The sequence below is a fragment of the Chrysoperla carnea genome, assembly GCF_905475395.1.
Source record: "Chrysoperla carnea chromosome X unlocalized genomic scaffold, inChrCarn1.1 SUPER_X_unloc_64, whole genome shotgun sequence".
Classification (NCBI taxonomy): Eukaryota; Metazoa; Arthropoda; class Insecta; order Neuroptera; family Chrysopidae; genus Chrysoperla; species Chrysoperla carnea.
Genome location: NW_025408194.1, coordinates 1 through 19,242, shown reverse-complemented (window position 1 = coordinate 19,242; position 19,242 = coordinate 1). Strand labels below are relative to the sequence as shown.

Sequence of the window (19,242 nt, the reverse complement as noted above, 5' to 3'; positions counted from 1 at the left end):
TTGGCTGCCAATGATGTAGTTGTGGCTTTCTTTTCTTTTGGTGCCCGTTTACTTTTAGCACTCTTTGCTGAACCTTTTGCTCCACTTTCTTTTTTGGATACTTTTGATTTAGCTGAAGAATTAGATGAAGCGGAAGCAGCCAATTTGAATGAACCAGATGCACCTTTACCTTTAGTTTGTACCAAGGCTCCCTCAGTTACAGCAGCTTTTAAATATTTTTTAATAAATGGTGAAATTTTATCAGAATCCACTTTATAATTTGCAGCTAAATATTTTTTAATTGCTTGTAATGATGAACCACCACGTTCTTTTAAATTTTTAATTGCGTTAACAACCATTTCTGATGTACGTGGATGTGTTGGTTTTGAATGTTGTTTTGTACGTTTAGCACCAGAAGCTGTTGCTTTTTTTGTTGGTGTTGTAGAAGCAGCAGTAACCGCAGTTGCTGCAACAGCTGTAGAATTTTCTTCGGCCATATTTTTTACTTTATAAAAATAATGTATTTATTATAAATATTTAAATGATAAAATATAATAATTCTATCAAATAAAAAATAAAGGTTTTCAATTATATCATTATTCACAATAATATAAGTCCCTATGTAAGTCAAAGTACCATGTAGAAAACACATAAAAATTAAATAGTATTTCTAATTTACTGTCGTAGTAAACATGATTTATTTTTTCAATTTCTATAATATATAAAATAATAAATTATAAATTTAATAATAATATTTATTTTATAAATTAAAATATATTTAATTTTTTTATTAACAATTATTAATAAACATAGTTTAATATTAATTATTTCAATCATACAAAACAATAATATTTTTAAGGTAAACTTAAAAAGTATATATTTTTATTTTTTATTTAATATCGATTTATTATAAATTATTAGTATATAAATAATTAAAAAATTTAATATATAAATATATATATTATAGTATAAGATTTCATTTTTAGAAAAACTTTTTTTGTCAATAATGAAAACGTATTATTATGAAATGTGTTAATCGAACATTGACAAAATATATTTCATTAGAAAATACTTTTATTTATGCATTAATATCAATAATTAACTATTAAATTAATTTTTTCATAATTATATAAAGAAATTTTATACTGATATAAGTATTTATATATTATAATATTTATTTTAAATATAAAAAAATTTATGACAAAATATATTATTAGAGTATTTGTTGAGATTAATATAAGATTATTTTAAATAAGAATTAATTTATATAATTATTAAAATATTATTAATTTTATGTTATGTAATTTTAATAAAAATAAATAATAATAATAAATATAAAAATTTTTTAACAATTTAAATTTTATATGATCTAAATAATTTTGTTAAGTACGATATGAGAAATCATTGTAAGCTTCGTTAAGAAACTTTGTAATATAAAATAATAATAATAATATTAAATATATAAATAAATAAAATAAATTTGATACATATTTTTGGTTCATTCTGTGTATAAATCAAAGGATACCGAATAATTGGTAACGGATGCGATATATTATAGTATCGAGTATTAAAACATAATATATAAATTTATCTTGTTATTCAAATTTTTTGTTACTTAACTTATGTATTTAGAAAATTTATAATATTATTTATATAATTGACATAAAATCTTATAAATTGAAATTTTATTAATATGTATCAAAAGAAGAGAGTAACGTATTGATATAATATCAAAGGATACTGATTATTTAAATAACGAATACGTCATATATTGTTTGTGTAACAAAGTTCACTTGGCCATCTAGTTGAAAATAACATTTTCAATAGAAAGTTTATATGCTTTTTTTTTTCTTTAATTATTAAAAAAATAAATTGAAATTTAATTCAATCAAATTTTATAATAATTTTTAAAAAATTTTTCCTTTTAAAAAATATTTTGTGATGTTGTGATAATATGTATTAATACAAGTGCATCCTGATACTTTTATCTCTAGTAAAGGTATGAGTATCATGAACAGTTTTGTTATCTAATGATATTATTTTGATAATATTTTGTGTATATTCTTATAATATTTTGTCTAAATATCATCATAATACAATATTATTTTGATAATATTTTATGAATATTCTTATAATATGTTACCTAAATGTCATCATAATATGATGAATTATTTCCATAATAACATATAAAAAAGAAAAAAAAAAAAAAGAATCATTAATTTATAATTATTTAAATTGATTCTTTAAAAAAATATTATAATATATTATTTATAAAAATAATTTTTACTCTTATTTTAAATAAATTTGTGGCCTTTTATTAAAAGGCCTATGATCGATGTATTATTATTATAAAAATTAATGCAATGTTTTTAATTTATGCTTTCTTTTCAGTTTTCTTTGGTAATAACACTGCTTGAATGTTTGGTAATACACCACCTTGAGCAATTGTTACACCAGATAATAATTTATTTAATTCTTCATCATTACGAATTGCCAATTGTAAATGACGTGGAATGATACGTGTTTTTTTGTTATCACGGGCAGCATTACCAGCTAACTCGAGAACTTCTGCAGCCAAATATTCCATAACAGCAGCCAAATATACTGGGGCACCAGCACCTACTCGTTCAGCATAATTTCCTTTTCGTAATAATCTGTGAATTCTTCCAACAGGAAATTGTAATCCTGCTCGGCTTGATCTTGACTTTGCCTTTCCCTTTACTTTACCACCTTTACCTCGTCCAGACATAGCGAATAAATTTATTTAATTAATATTTTTTTTTGTAAATATAATCACACAGATGTGTACGTTACGGGGATTGTAACATAAATGTTTAAAATGTTATTTGGGTATTTTAATTTATAATATTTATAAAATATAAAACTTTAAAAATAAACCAATCACCTTATAGTATTATTTTCAGCCAATCAGAGAGTAGTATTCATTTTTATTGTTATATCCATCTTCGCGTATATAATACGCTAGTTGTATACACGACACGCTCATACATATACTGACTGGTGTTCTGTAACTATCTGTGTATATTAATTGTTTGTAACAATGCCACCAAAAACAAGTGGAAAAGCAGCAAAAAAAGCTGGCAAAGCTCAAAAAAATATATCAAAGAGTGATAAGAAAAAGAAGAGGAAGCGCAAGGAATCATATGCAATTTACATTTACAAAGTATTAAAACAAGTGCATCCTGATACTGGTATCTCTAGTAAAGCTATGAGTATCATGAACAGTTTTGTTAATGATATTTTTGAACGTATTGCTGCTGAAGCATCACGTTTAGCACATTATAATAAACGTTCAACAATCACAAGTCGGGAAATTCAAACCGCAGTTCGATTATTATTACCTGGTGAATTGGCAAAGCACGCTGTTAGTGAAGGTACTAAAGCTGTTACAAAATATACAAGTTCAAAATAAATAAATCGAAAATATTATTTAATTGATAACATAAAAATACATCAACATATAAAAACGGCTCTCTTTTTAAGAGAGCCATCAAATTTTTTAAATAAGAGTAAATTATTTTTATATATACAAAAAAATTAAATAAACAATTATTAATATCATATTTAATATAAAATTTTATATATTAATAGCTTGAATATATCTATTATTAGTATATCAATATTATTAATTTTAAATATAATAAAGGATATCGCGGAATATATATCGTAAATCAGTGTAATGCAAATGCATTACATTACCTTTATTATTTTCATTTTACATTTACTACTTGTTTATGTACGCTTATAATTATTAGAAAAATATTTTTAATAATTTTAAAAAATAAATGAAATAATAAAAATTTAATAATAAATTATTTATTGAAAGTATAAAAAATGGTATAGCAAAATCTTTATTTTCTTTGATTAAGGCGAAATGTTTTATTAGTTATAAATTCGATAATCTCCTATCGATACTTGTTACTCTTAACTTGTATATATAAAAAATATAATAGTATATTAATTTATAATAAAATTTTTTCAAAAATTCAATAAGTTATTGTAAAATAAAATAGATAATATACAAATTATAATTTATTATTGCAGATATATTACAATAAAAAAAATAAATAAAAATATTTGGTAATGTATGTTATAAACAAAATAATTTGTTGTAAACAAATTATATAATATGTTATATTTATTAACAAATTTATTTACTCTTATATAAATAAAATTAGTGGCTTCCCAAAAAGGAAAGCCTGTTTAAATTTATCGGATGTATTAAATATTCTTTAATAAATTTACTAAATATTTTAAGTAAATTATTATATTTTCTTAACCTCCAAAACCATACAAAGTACGACCTTGTCGTTTTAATGCATATACAACATCCATAGCTGTAACTGTTTTACGTTTTGCGTGTTCAGTATATGTAACAGCATCCCGAATAACATTTTCAAGGAATACTTTAAGTACACCACGTGTTTCTTCATAAATTAAACCAGAGATACGTTTTACTCCACCTCGTCGTGCTAAACGACGAATTGCAGGTTTTGTAATACCTTGGATATTATCACGCAAAACTTTTCTATGACGTTTTGCACCCCCTTTTCCAAGACCCTTTCCACCTTTTCCTCTGCCAGTCATTTTAATAAAAAATTATTTACAATATTTTAACGAACGGATAACACGTGTGTTAACCTCACAAGTATTGTAATGTATGTGAGCGCCGGTACAATTGTGCCTTTTTATATAAAGCATTAAAGATTTTTTAAGCCACGCCTATACAATTTGATTAGTCCATACTCTGATAGCTATCCAATAGGATATGACAACAAAAATTTTGAAATTTCATATAAATATAAATACAACACATTTATTTCGCATTTAAACATTTGACTTTGTAGTATCAAATTGTCGAATATAATTTTTAAAATTGTGTGTTTTTTTGTAAAAACATTATTATTTGAAAATGGCTAGAACCAAGCAAACTGCACGTAAATCAACTGGTGGTAAAGCACCAAGAAAACAATTAGCAACGAAAGCTGCACGTAAAAGTGCACCAGCAACTGGTGGAGTAAAAAAACCACACAGATATCGTCCTGGTACAGTAGCTTTACGAGAAATTCGTCGTTATCAAAAAAGTACTGAATTGTTAATTCGTAAATTACCATTCCAACGTTTAGTACGTGAAATTGCACAAGATTTTAAAACCGATTTACGTTTTCAAAGTTCAGCTGTTATGGCATTACAAGAAGCTAGTGAAGCCTATTTAGTAGGTTTATTTGAAGATACCAATTTATGCGCAATTCATGCAAAGCGTGTTACAATTATGCCTAAGGATATACAATTGGCAAGACGTATTCGTGGAGAACGTGCATAAGCGTTTTAAATGACAATTTAAAAAAAAAAAAACAGATAAGAAATATTTTCGGTCCTATATATAGGACCAACATATATTATTAAATAAGAGTATATTATTTTTATTAAAAAATATATATATATATATATATATATATATATATATATATATATATATATAAATATAAATTATTGAAATAAAATTAAACATTATTAAAATTTTGTTATAATTATAAGCGATTGCTATTTCTAAAAATAAATAAATTTCATAAAATTTATATTATTTTATATTCATTTGAAATATTAAAAAAACTTCTCGCTTTAAAGTAACCATGATATGAGTTATAAATGCAATAAAATTTTATACAAAAAATAATATTTATTTGTTGATGAATAATATAAAAGGTTTACATTTCTAAATAACATATATTTATATATGGTGTGTAAAAAAAAAGAAAAGAAGAAAAATAATTTATATTTTTAATATAAAAAGGCAACCGCACACAGTGTTCCCAAGCGGTCACCCATCCAAGTACTGACTGTGCCCAATGTTGCTTAACTTCGGTGATCGGACGAGAACCGGTGTTTTCAACGTGGTATGGCTGTTGCCAGTAATAAATGAAAATTTTTACAAATATATATTTTTCATAAATATCATTAATATTAAAGTATATTATTAAAATTTTCAATGAAGTAATCAATTTAAATATATACTTATTTATTATACCATATATTTTAAATAAAAATGCAACCGCACACAGTATTCTCAAGTGGCCACCCATCCGTGGTACTGACTGTGGCAAATGTTTCTAAACTATTATTTTATAAAATATTTATACAAAAAATAATTTACTCTTATCAAATATTAATTTGTGGCCTGTATTAAGGCCTATGTTATTTTCATTTTTTAGCAAAAATAATGAAATATTTCAATATATTATTAAAGTAACAGATCATTTCTTTTTTGGTGCTGCTTTTTTAATTTTTGTAGGAGATGATTTGGCAACAGAAGCTTTCTTAGCTTTTGGTGCTTTCGGTTTACGAGCAGGGCTACTTTTGGCAGCGGATTTTGTACTTTTTGCTGGTTTTGCTTTAACTGGTGCTTTTTTTGATGCCGCTGATGATTTTGCAGTAACTTTTTTAGCAGCAGTTGATGATGATGGAGTCGCTTTTTTTGCTTTAGGCTTTTTGGCTGCCAATGATGTAGTTGTGGCTTTCTTTTCTTTTGGTGCCCGTTTACTTTTAGCACTCTTTGCTGAACCTTTTGCTCCACTTTCTTTTTTGGATACTTTTGATTTAGCTGAAGAATTAGATGAAGCGGAAGCAGCCAATTTGAATGAACCAGATGCACCTTTACCTTTAGTTTGTACCAAGGCTCCCTCAGTTACAGCAGCTTTTAAATATTTTTTAATAAATGGTGAAATTTTATCAGAATCCACTTTATAATTTGCAGCTAAATATTTTTTAATTGCTTGTAATGATGAACCACCACGTTCTTTTAAATTTTTAATTGCGTTAACAACCATTTCTGATGTACGTGGATGTGTTGGTTTTGAATGTTGTTTTGTACGTTTAGCACCAGAAGCTGTTGCTTTTTTTGTTGGTGTTGTAGAAGCAGCAGTAACCGCAGTTGCTGCAACAGCTGTAGAATTTTCTTCGGCCATATTTTTTACTTTATAAAAATAATGTATTTATTATAAATATTTAAATGATAAAATATAATAATTCTATCAAATAAAAAATAAAGGTTTTCAATTATATCATTATTCACAATAATATAAGTCCCTATGTAAGTCAAAGTACCATGTAGAAAACACATAAAAATTAAATAGTATTTCTAATTTACTGTCGTAGTAAACATGATTTATTTTTTCAATTTCTATAATATATAAAATAATAAATTATAAATTTAATAATAATATTTATTTTATAAATTAAAATATATTTAATTTTTTTATTAACAATTATTAATAAACATAGTTTAATATTAATTATTTCAATCATACAAAACAATAATATTTTTAAGGTAAACTTAAAAAGTATATATTTTTATTTTTTATTTAATATCGATTTATTATAAATTATTAGTATATAAATAATTAAAAAATTTAATATATAAATATATATATTATAGTATAAGATTTCATTTTTAGAAAAACTTTTTTTGTCAATAATGAAAACGTATTATTATGAAATGTGTTAATCGAACATTGACAAAATATATTTCATTAGAAAATACTTTTATTTATGCATTAATATCAATAATTAACTATTAAATTAATTTTTTCATAATTATATAAAGAAATTTTATACTGATATAAGTATTTATATATTATAATATTTATTTTAAATATAAAAAAATTTATGACAAAATATATTATTAGAGTATTTGTTGAGATTAATATAAGATTATTTTAAATAAGAATTAATTTATATAATTATTAAAATATTATTAATTTTATGTTATGTAATTTTAATAAAAATAAATAATAATAATAAATATAAAAATTTTTTAACAATTTAAATTTTATATGATCTAAATAATTTTGTTAAGTACGATATGAGAAATCATTGTAAGCTTCGTTAAGAAACTTTGTAATATAAAATAATAATAATAATATTAAATATATAAATAAATAAAATAAATTTGATACATATTTTTGGTTCATTCTGTGTATAAATCAAAGGATACCGAATAATTGGTAACGGATGCGATATATTATAGTATCGAGTATTAAAACATAATATATAAATTTATCTTGTTATTCAAATTTTTTGTTACTTAACTTATGTATTTAGAAAATTTATAATATTATTTATATAATTGACATAAAATCTTATAAATTGAAATTTTATTAATATGTATCAAAAGAAGAGAGTAACGTATTGATATAATATCAAAGGATACTGATTATTTAAATAACGAATACGTCATATATTGTTTGTGTAACAAAGTTCACTTGGCCATCTAGTTGAAAATAACATTTTCAATAGAAAGTTTATATGCTTTTTTTTTTCTTTAATTATTAAAAAAATAAATTGAAATTTAATTCAATCAAATTTTATAATAATTTTTTAAAAATTTTTCCTTTTAAAAAATATTTTGTGATGTTGTGATAATATGTATTAATACAAGTGCATCCTGATACTTTTATCTCTAGTAAAGGTATGAGTATCATGAACAGTTTTGTTATCTAATGATATTATTTTGATAATATTTTGTGTATATTCTTATAATATTTTGTCTAAATATCATCATAATACAATATTATTTTGATAATATTTTATGAATATTCTTATAATATGTTACCTAAATGTCATCATAATATGATGAATTATTTCCATAATAACATATAAAAAAGAAAAAAAAAAAAAAGAATCATTAATTTATAATTATTTAAATTGATTCTTTAAAAAAATATTATAATATATTATTTATAAAAATAATTTTTACTCTTATTTTAAATAAATTTGTGGCCTTTTATTAAAAGGCCTATGATCGATGTATTATTATTATAAAAATTAATGCAATGTTTTTAATTTATGCTTTCTTTTCAGTTTTCTTTGGTAATAACACTGCTTGAATGTTTGGTAATACACCACCTTGAGCAATTGTTACACCAGATAATAATTTATTTAATTCTTCATCATTACGAATTGCCAATTGTAAATGACGTGGAATGATACGTGTTTTTTTGTTATCACGGGCAGCATTACCAGCTAACTCGAGAACTTCTGCAGCCAAATATTCCATAACAGCAGCCAAATATACTGGGGCACCAGCACCTACTCGTTCAGCATAATTTCCTTTTCGTAATAATCTGTGAATTCTTCCAACAGGAAATTGTAATCCTGCTCGGCTTGATCTTGACTTTGCCTTTCCCTTTACTTTACCACCTTTACCTCGTCCAGACATAGCGAATAAATTTATTTAATTAATATTTTTTTTTGTAAATATAATCACACAGATGTGTACGTTACGGGGATTGTAACATAAATGTTTAAAATGTTATTTGGGTATTTTAATTTATAATATTTATAAAATATAAAACTTTAAAAATAAACCAATCACCTTATAGTATTATTTTCAGCCAATCAGAGAGTAGTATTCATTTTTATTGTTATATCCATCTTCGCGTATATAATACGCTAGTTGTATACACGACACGCTCATACATATACTGACTGGTGTTCTGTAACTATCTGTGTATATTAATTGTTTGTAACAATGCCACCAAAAACAAGTGGAAAAGCAGCAAAAAAAGCTGGCAAAGCTCAAAATAATATATCAAAGAGTGATAAGAAAAAGAAGAGGAAGCGCAAGGAATCATATGCAATTTACATTTACAAAGTATTAAAACAAGTGCATCCTGATACTGGTATCTCTAGTAAAGCTATGAGTATCATGAACAGTTTTGTTAATGATATTTTTGAACGTATTGCTGCTGAAGCATCACGTTTAGCACATTATAATAAACGTTCAACAATCACAAGTCGGGAAATTCAAACCGCAGTTCGATTATTATTACCTGGTGAATTGGCAAAGCACGCTGTTAGTGAAGGTACTAAAGCTGTTACAAAATATACAAGTTCAAAATAAATAAATCGAAAATATTATTTAATTGATAACATAAAAATACATCAACATATAAAAATGGCTCTCTTTTTAAGAGAGCCATCAAATTTTTTAAATAAGAGTAAATTATTTTTATATATACAAAAAAATTAAATAAACAATTATTAATATCATATTTAATATAAAATTTTATATATTAATAGCTTGAATATATCTATTATTAGTATATCAATATTATTAATTTTAAATATAATAAAGGATATCGCGGAATATATATCGTAAATCAGTGTAATGCAAATGCATTACATTACCTTTATTATTTTCATTTTACATTTACTACTTGTTTATGTACGCTTATAATTATTAGAAAAATATTTTTAATAATTTTAAAAAATAAATGAAATAATAAAAATTTAATAATAAATTATTTATTGAAAGTATAAAAAATGGTATAGCAAAATCTTTATTTTCTTTGATTAAGGCGAAATGTTTTATTAGTTATAAATTCGATAATCTCCTATCGATACTTGTTACTCTTAACTTGTATATATAAAAAATATAATAGTATATTAATTTATAATAAAATTTTTTCAAAAATTCAATAAGTTATTGTAAAATAAAATAGATAATATACAAATTATAATTTATTATTGCAGATATATTACAATAAAAAAAAAAAATAAAAATATTTGGTAATGTATGTTATAAACAAAATAATTTGTTGTAAACAAATTATATAATATGTTATATTTATTAACAAATTTATTTACTCTTATATAAATAAAATTAGTGGCTTCCCAAAAAGGAAAGCCTGTTTAAATTTATCGGATGTATTAAATATTCTTTAATAAATTTACTAAATATTTTAAGTAAATTATTATATTTTCTTAACCTCCAAAACCATACAAAGTACGACCTTGTCGTTTTAATGCATATACAACATCCATAGCTGTAACTGTTTTACGTTTTGCGTGTTCAGTATATGTAACAGCATCCCGAATAACATTTTCAAGGAATACTTTAAGTACACCACGTGTTTCTTCATAAATTAAACCAGAGATACGTTTTACTCCACCTCGTCGTGCTAAACGACGAATTGCAGGTTTTGTAATACCTTGGATATTATCACGCAAAACTTTTCTATGACGTTTTGCACCCCCTTTTCCAAGACCCTTTCCACCTTTTCCTCTGCCAGTCATTTTAATAAAAAATTATTTACAATATTTTAACGAACGGATAACACGTGTGTTAACCTCACAAGTATTGTAATGTATGTGAGCGCCGGTACAATTGTGCCTTTTTATATAAAGCATTAAAGATTTTTTAAGCCACGCCTATACAATTTGATTAGTCCATACTCTGATAGCTATCCAATAGGATATGACAACAAAAATTTTGAAATTTCATATAAATATAAATACAACACATTTATTTCGCATTTAAACATTTGACTTTGTAGTATCAAATTGTCGAATATAATTTTTAAAATTGTGTGTTTTTTTGTAAAAACATTATTATTTGAAAATGGCTAGAACCAAGCAAACTGCACGTAAATCAACTGGTGGTAAAGCACCAAGAAAACAATTAGCAACGAAAGCTGCACGTAAAAGTGCACCAGCAACTGGTGGAGTAAAAAAACCACACAGATATCGTCCTGGTACAGTAGCTTTACGAGAAATTCGTCGTTATCAAAAAAGTACTGAATTGTTAATTCGTAAATTACCATTCCAACGTTTAGTACGTGAAATTGCACCAGATTTTAAAACCGATTTACGTTTTCAAAGTTCAGCTGTTATGGCATTACAAGAAGCTAGTGAAGCCTATTTAGTAGGTTTATTTGAAGATACCAATTTATGCGCAATTCATGCAAAGCGTGTTACAATTATGCCTAAGGATATACAATTGGCAAGACGTATTCGTGGAGAACGTGCATAAGCGTTTTAAATGACAATTTAAAAAAAAAAAAACAAATAAGAAATATTTTCGGTCCTATATATAGGACCAACATATATTATTAAATAAGAGTATATTATTTTTATTAAAAAATATATATATATATATATATATATATATATATATATATATATATATATAAATATAAATTATTGAAATAAAATTAAACATTATTAAAATTTTGTTATAATTATAAGCGATTGCTATTTCTAAAAATAAATAAATTTCATAAAATTTATATTATTTTATATTCATTTGAAATATTAAAAAAACTTCTCGCTTTAAAGTAACCATGATATGAGTTATAAATGCAATAAAATTTTATACAAAAAATAATATTTATTTGTTGATGAATAATATAAAAGGTTTACATTTCTAAATAACATATATTTATATATGGTGTGTAAAAAAAAAGAAAAGAAGAAAAATAATTTATATTTTTAATATAAAAAGGCAACCGCACACAGTGTTCCCAAGCGGTCACCCATCCAAGTACTGACTGTGCCCAATGTTGCTTAACTTCGGTGATCGGACGAGAACCGGTGTTTTCAACGTGGTATGGCTGTTGCCAGTAATAAATGAAAATTTTTACAAATATATATTTTTCATAAATATCATTAATATTAAAGTATATTATTAAAATTTTCAATGAAGTAATCAATTTAAATATATACTTATTTATTATACCATATATTTTAAATAAAAATGCAACCGCACACAGTATTCTCAAGTGGCCACCCATCCGTGGTACTGACTGTGGCAAATGTTTCTAAACTATTATTTTATAAAATATTTATACAAAAAATAATTTACTCTTATCAAATATTAATTTGTGGCCTGTATTAATGCCTATGTTATTTTCATTTTTTAGCAAAAATAATGAAATATTTCAATATATTATTAAAGTAACAGATCATTTCTTTTTTGGTGCTGCTTTTTTAATTTTTGTAGGAGATGATTTGGCAACAGAAGCTTTCTTAGCTTTTGGTGCTTTCGGTTTACGAGCAGGGCTACTTTTGGCAGCGGATTTTGTACTTTTTGCTGGTTTTGCTTTAACTGGTGCTTTTTTTGATGCCGCTGATGATTTTGCAGTAACTTTTTTAGCAGCAGTTGATGATGATGGAGTCGCTTTTTTTGCTTTAGGCTTTTTGGCTGCCAATGATGTAGTTGTGGCTTTCTTTTCTTTTGGTGCCCGTTTACTTTTAGCACTCTTTGCTGAACCTTTTGCTCCACTTTCTTTTTTGGATACTTTTGATTTAGCTGAAGAATTAGATGAAGCGGAAGCAGCCAATTTGAATGAACCAGATGCACCTTTACCTTTAGTTTGTACCAAGGCTCCCTCAGTTACAGCAGCTTTTAAATATTTTTTAATAAATGGTGAAATTTTATCAGAATCCACTTTATAATTTGCAGCTAAATATTTTTTAATTGCTTGTAATGATGAACCACCACGTTCTTTTAAATTTTTAATTGCGTTAACAACCATTTCTGATGTACGTGGATGTGTTGGTTTTGAATGTTGTTTTGTACGTTTAGCACCAGAAGCTGTTGCTTTTTTTGTTGGTGTTGTAGAAGCAGCAGTAACCGCAGTTGCTGCAACAGCTGTAGAATTTTCTTCGGCCATATTTTTTACTTTATAAAAATAATGTATTTATTATAAATATTTAAATGATAAAATATAATAATTCTATCAAATAAAAAATAAAGGTTTTCAATTATATCATTATTCACAATAATATAAGTCCCTATGTAAGTCAAAGTACCATGTAGAAAACACATAAAAATTAAATAGTATTTCTAATTTACTGTCGTAGTAAACATGATTTATTTTTTCAATTTCTATAATATATAAAATAATAAATTATAAATTTAATAATAATATTTATTTTATAAATTAAAATATATTTAATTTTTTTATTAACAATTATTAATAAACATAGTTTAATATTAATTATTTCAATCATACAAAACAATAATATTTTTAAGGTAAACTTAAAAAGTATATATTTTTATTTTTTATTTAATATCGATTTATTATAAATTATTAGTATATAAATAATTAAAAAATTTAATATATAAATATATATATTATAGTATAAGATTTCATTTTTAGAAAAACTTTTTTTGTCAATAATGAAAACGTATTATTATGAAATGTGTTAATCGAACATTGACAAAATATATTTCATTAGAAAATACTTTTATTTATGCATTAATATCAATAATTAACTATTAAATTAATTTTTTCATAATTATATAAAGAAATTTTATACTGATATAAGTATTTATATATTATAATATTTATTTTAAATATAAAAAAATTTATGACAAAATATATTATTAGAGTATTTGTTGAGATTAATATAAGATTATTTTAAATAAGAATTAATTTATATAATTATTAAAATATTATTAATTTTATGTTATGTAATTTTAATAAAAATAAATAATAATAATAAATATAAAAATTTTTTAACAATTTAAATTTTATATGATCTAAATAATTTTGTTAAGTACGATATGAGAAATCATTGTAAGCTTCGTTAAGAAACTTTGTAATATAAAATAATAATAATAATATTAAATATATAAATAAATAAAATAAATTTGATACATATTTTTGGTTCATTCTGTGTATAAATCAAAGGATACCGAATAATTGGTAACGGATGCGATATATTATAGTATCGAGTATTAAAACATAATATATAAATTTATCTTGTTATTCAAATTTTTTGTTACTTAACTTATGTATTTAGAAAATTTATAATATTATTTATATAATTGACATAAAATCTTATAAATTGAAATTTTATTAATATGTATCAAAAGAAGAGAGTAACGTATTGATATAATATCAAAGGATACTGATTATTTAAATAACGAATAAGTCATATATTGTTTGTGTAACAAAGTTCACTTGGCCATCTAGTTGAAAATAACATTTTCAATAGAAAGTTTATATGCTTTTTTTTTTCTTTAATTATTAAAAAAATAAATTGAAATTTAATTCAATCAAATTTTATAATAATTTTTAAAAAATTTTTCCTTTTAAAAAATATTTTGTGATGTTGTGATAATATGTATTAATACAAGTGCATCCTGATACTTTTATCTCTAGTAAAGGTATGAGTATCATGAACAGTTTTGTTATCTAATGATATTATTTTGATAATATTTTGTGTATATTCTTATAATATTTTGTCTAAATATCATCATAATACAATATTATTTTGATAATATTTTATGAATATTCTTATAATATGTTACCTAAATGTCATCATAATATGATGAATTATTTCCATAATAACATAAAAAAAAAAAAAAAAAAAAAAAGAATCATTAATTTATAATTATTTAAATTGATTCTTTAAAAAAATATTATAATATATTATTTATAAAAATAATTTTTACTCTTATTTTAAATAAATTTGTGGCCTTTTATTAAAAGGCCTATGATCGATGTATTATTATTATAAAAATTAATGCAATGTTTTTAATTTATGCTTTCTTTTCAGTTTTCTTTGGTAATAACACTGCTTGAATGTTTGGTAATACACCACCTTGAGCAATTGTTACACCAGATAATAATTTATTTAATTCTTCATCATTACGAATTGCCAATTGTAAATGACGTGGAATGATACGTGTTTTTTTGTTATCACGGGCAGCATTACCAGCTAACTCGAGAACTTCTGCAGCCAAATATTCCATAACAGCAGCCAAATATACTGGGGCACCAGCACCTACTCGTTCAGCATAATTTCCTTTTCGTAATAATCTGTGAATTCTTCCAACAGGAAATTGTAATCCTGCTCGGCTTGATCTTGACTTTGCCTTTCCCTTTACTTTACCACCTTTACCTCGTCCAGACATAGCGAATAAATTTATTTAATTAATATTTTTTTTTGTAAATATAATCACACAGATGTGTACGTTACGGGGATTGTAACATAAATGTTTAAAATGTTATTTGGGTATTTTAATTTATAATATTTATAAAATATAAAACTTTAAAAATAAACCAATCACCTTATAGTATTATTTTCAGCCAATCAGAGAGTAGTATTCATTTTTATTGTTATATCCATCTTCGCGTATATAATACGCTAGTTGTATACACGACACGCTCATACATATACTGACTGGTGTTCTGTAACTATCTGTGTATATTAATTGTTTGTAACAATGCCACCAAAAACAAGTGGAAAAGCAGCAAAAAAAGCTGGCAAAGCTCAAAAAAATATATCAAAGAGTGATAAGAAAAAGAAGAGGAAGCGCAAGGAATCATATGCAATTTACATTTACAAAGTATTAAAACAAGTGCATCCTGATACTGGTATCTCTAGTAAAGCTATGAGTATCATGAACAGTTTTGTTAATGATATTTTTGAACGTATTGCTGCTGAAGCATCACGTTTAGCACATTATAATAAACGTTCAACAATCACAAGTCGGGAAATTCAAACCGCAGTTCGATTATTATTACCTGGTGAATTGGCAAAGCACGCTGTTAGTGAAGGTACTAAAGCTGTTACAAAATATACAAGTTCAAAATAAATAAATCGAAAATATTATTTAATTGATAACATAAAAATACATCAACATATAAAAACGGCTCTCTTTTTAAGAGAGCCATCAAATTTTTTAAATAAGAGTAAATTATTTTTATATATACAAAAAAATTAAATAAACAATTATTAATATCATATTTAATATAAAATTTTATATATTAATAGCTTGAATATATCTATTATTAGTATATCAATATTATTAATTTTAAATATAATAAAGGATATCGCGGAATATATATCGTAAATCAATGTAATGCATTTGCATTACATTACCTTTATTATTTTCATTTTACATTTACTACTTGTTTATGTACGCTTATAATTATTAGAAAAATATTTTTAATAATTTTAAAAAATAAATGAAATAATAAAAATTTAATAATAAATTATTTATTGAAAGTATAAAAAATGGTATAGCAAAATCTTTATTTTCTTTGATTAAGGCGAAATGTTTTATTAGTTATAAATTCGATAATCTCCTATCGATACTTGTTACTCTTAACTTGTATATATAAAAAATATAATAGTATATTAATTTATAATAAAATTTTTTCAAAAATTCAATAAGTTATTGTAAAATAAAATAGATAATATACAAATTATAATTTATTATTGCAGATATATTACAATAAAAAAAAAAAATAAAAATATTTGGTAATGTATGTTATAAACAAAATAATTTGTTGTAAACAAATTATATAATATGTTATATTTATTAACAAATTTATTTACTCTTATATAAATAAAATTAGTGGCTTCCCAAAAAGGAAAGCCTGTTTAAATTTATCGGATGTATTAAATATTCTTTAATAAATTTACTAAATATTTTAAGTAAATTATTATATTTTCTTAACCTCCAAAACCATACAAAGTACGACCTTGTCGTTTTAATGCATATACAACATCCATAGCTGTAACTGTTTTACGTTTTGCGTGTTCAGTATATGTAAACAGCATCCCGAATAACATTTTCAAGGAATACTTTAAGTACACCACGTGTTTCTTCATAAATTAAACCAGAGATACGTTTTACTCCACCTCGTCGTGCTAAACGACGAATTGCAGGTTTTGTAATACCTTGGATATTATCACGCAAAACTTTTCTATGACGTTTTGCACCCCCTTTTCCAAGACCCTTTCCACCTTTTCCTCTGCCAGTCATTTTAATAAAAAATTATTTACAATATTTTAACGAACGGATAACACGTGTGTTAACCTCACAAGTATTGTAATGTATGTGAGCGCCGGTACAATTGTGCCTTTTTATATAAAGCATTAAAGATTTTTTAAGCCACGCCTATACAATTTGATTAGTCCATACTCTGATAGCTATCCAATAGGATATGACAACAAAAATTTTGAAATTTCATATAAATATAAATACAACACATTTATTTCGCATTTAAACATTTGACTTTGTAGTATCAAATTGTCGAATATAATTTTTAAAATTGTGTGTTTTTTTGTAAAAACATTATTATTTGAAAATGGCTAGAACCAAGCAAACTGCACGTAAATCAACTGGTGGTAAAGCACCAAGAAAACAATTAGCAACGAAAGCTGCACGTAAAAGTGCACCAGCAACTGGTGGAGTAAAAAAAACCACACAGATATCGTCCTGGTACAGTAGCTTTACGAGAAATTCGTCGTTATCAAAAAAGTACTGAATTGTTAATTCGTAAATTACCATTCCAACGTTTAGTACGTGAAATTGCACAAGATTTTAAAACCGATTTACGTTTTCAAAGTTCAGCTGTTATGGCATTACAAGAAGCTAGTGAAGCCTATTTAGTAGGTTTATTTGAAGATACCAATTTATGCGCAATTCATGCAAAGCGTGTTACAATTATGCCTAAGGATATACAATTGGCAAGACGTATTCGTGGAGAACGTGCATAAGCGTTTTAAATGACAATTTAAAAAAAAAAAAACAAATAAGAAATATTTTCGGTCCTATATATAGGACCAACATATATTATTAAATAAGAGTATATTATTTTTATTAAAAAATATATATATATATATATATATATATATATATATATATATATATATATAAATATAAATTATTGAAATAAAATTAAACATTATTAAAATTTTGTTATAATTATAAGCGATTGCTATTTCTAAAAATAAATAAATTTCATAAAATTTATATTATTTTATATTCATTTGAAATATTAAAAAAACTTCTCGCTTTAAAGTAACCATGATATGAGTTATAAATGCAATAAAATTTTATACAAAAAATAATATTTATTTGTTGATGAATAATATAAAAGGTTTACATTTCTAAATAACATATATTTATATATGGTGTGTAAAAAAAAAGAAAAGAAGAAAAATAATTTATATTTTTAATATAAAAAGGCAACCGCACACAGTGTTCCCAAGCGGTCACCCATCCAAGTACTGACTGTGCCCAATGTTGCTTAACTTCGGTGATCGGACGAGAACCGGTGTTTTCAACATGGTATGGCTGTTGCCAGTAATAAATGAAAATTTTTACAAATATATATTTTTCATAAATATCATTAATATTAAAGTATATTATTAAAATTTTCAATGAAGTAATCAATTTAAATATATACTTATTTATTATACCATATATTTTAAATAAAAATGCAACCGCACACAGTATTCTCAAGTGGCCACCCATCCGTGGTACTGACTGTGGCAAATGTTTCTAAACTATTATTTTATAAAATATTTATACAAAAAATAATTTACTCTTATCAAATATTAATTTGTGGCCTGTATTAAGGCCTATGTTATTTTCATTTTTTAGCAAAAATAATGAAATATTTCAATATATTATTAAAGTAACAGATCATTTCT

The 19,242-nt window shown here is 23.8% G+C and overlaps 3 non-coding genes across 3 annotated transcripts; all 3 read right to left on the bottom strand.

Annotated features, from left to right (window-relative positions):
* Nucleotides 1-5,792: 5,792 nt before the first annotated feature.
* On the bottom strand, nucleotides 5,793-5,911 carry LOC123304545. The gene has a single exon (XR_006536557.1). It is a non-coding gene; the product is annotated as a 5S ribosomal RNA (ribosomal RNA).
* A 6,370-nt stretch (nucleotides 5,912-12,281) lies between these two features.
* Nucleotides 12,282-12,400, bottom strand: LOC123304544. The gene has a single exon (XR_006536556.1). It is a non-coding gene; the product is annotated as a 5S ribosomal RNA (ribosomal RNA).
* A 6,372-nt stretch (nucleotides 12,401-18,772) lies between these two features.
* On the bottom strand, nucleotides 18,773-18,891 carry LOC123304542. Its single transcript, XR_006536554.1, has one exon. It is a non-coding gene; the product is annotated as a 5S ribosomal RNA (ribosomal RNA).
* Nucleotides 18,892-19,242: the final 351 nt, after the last annotated feature.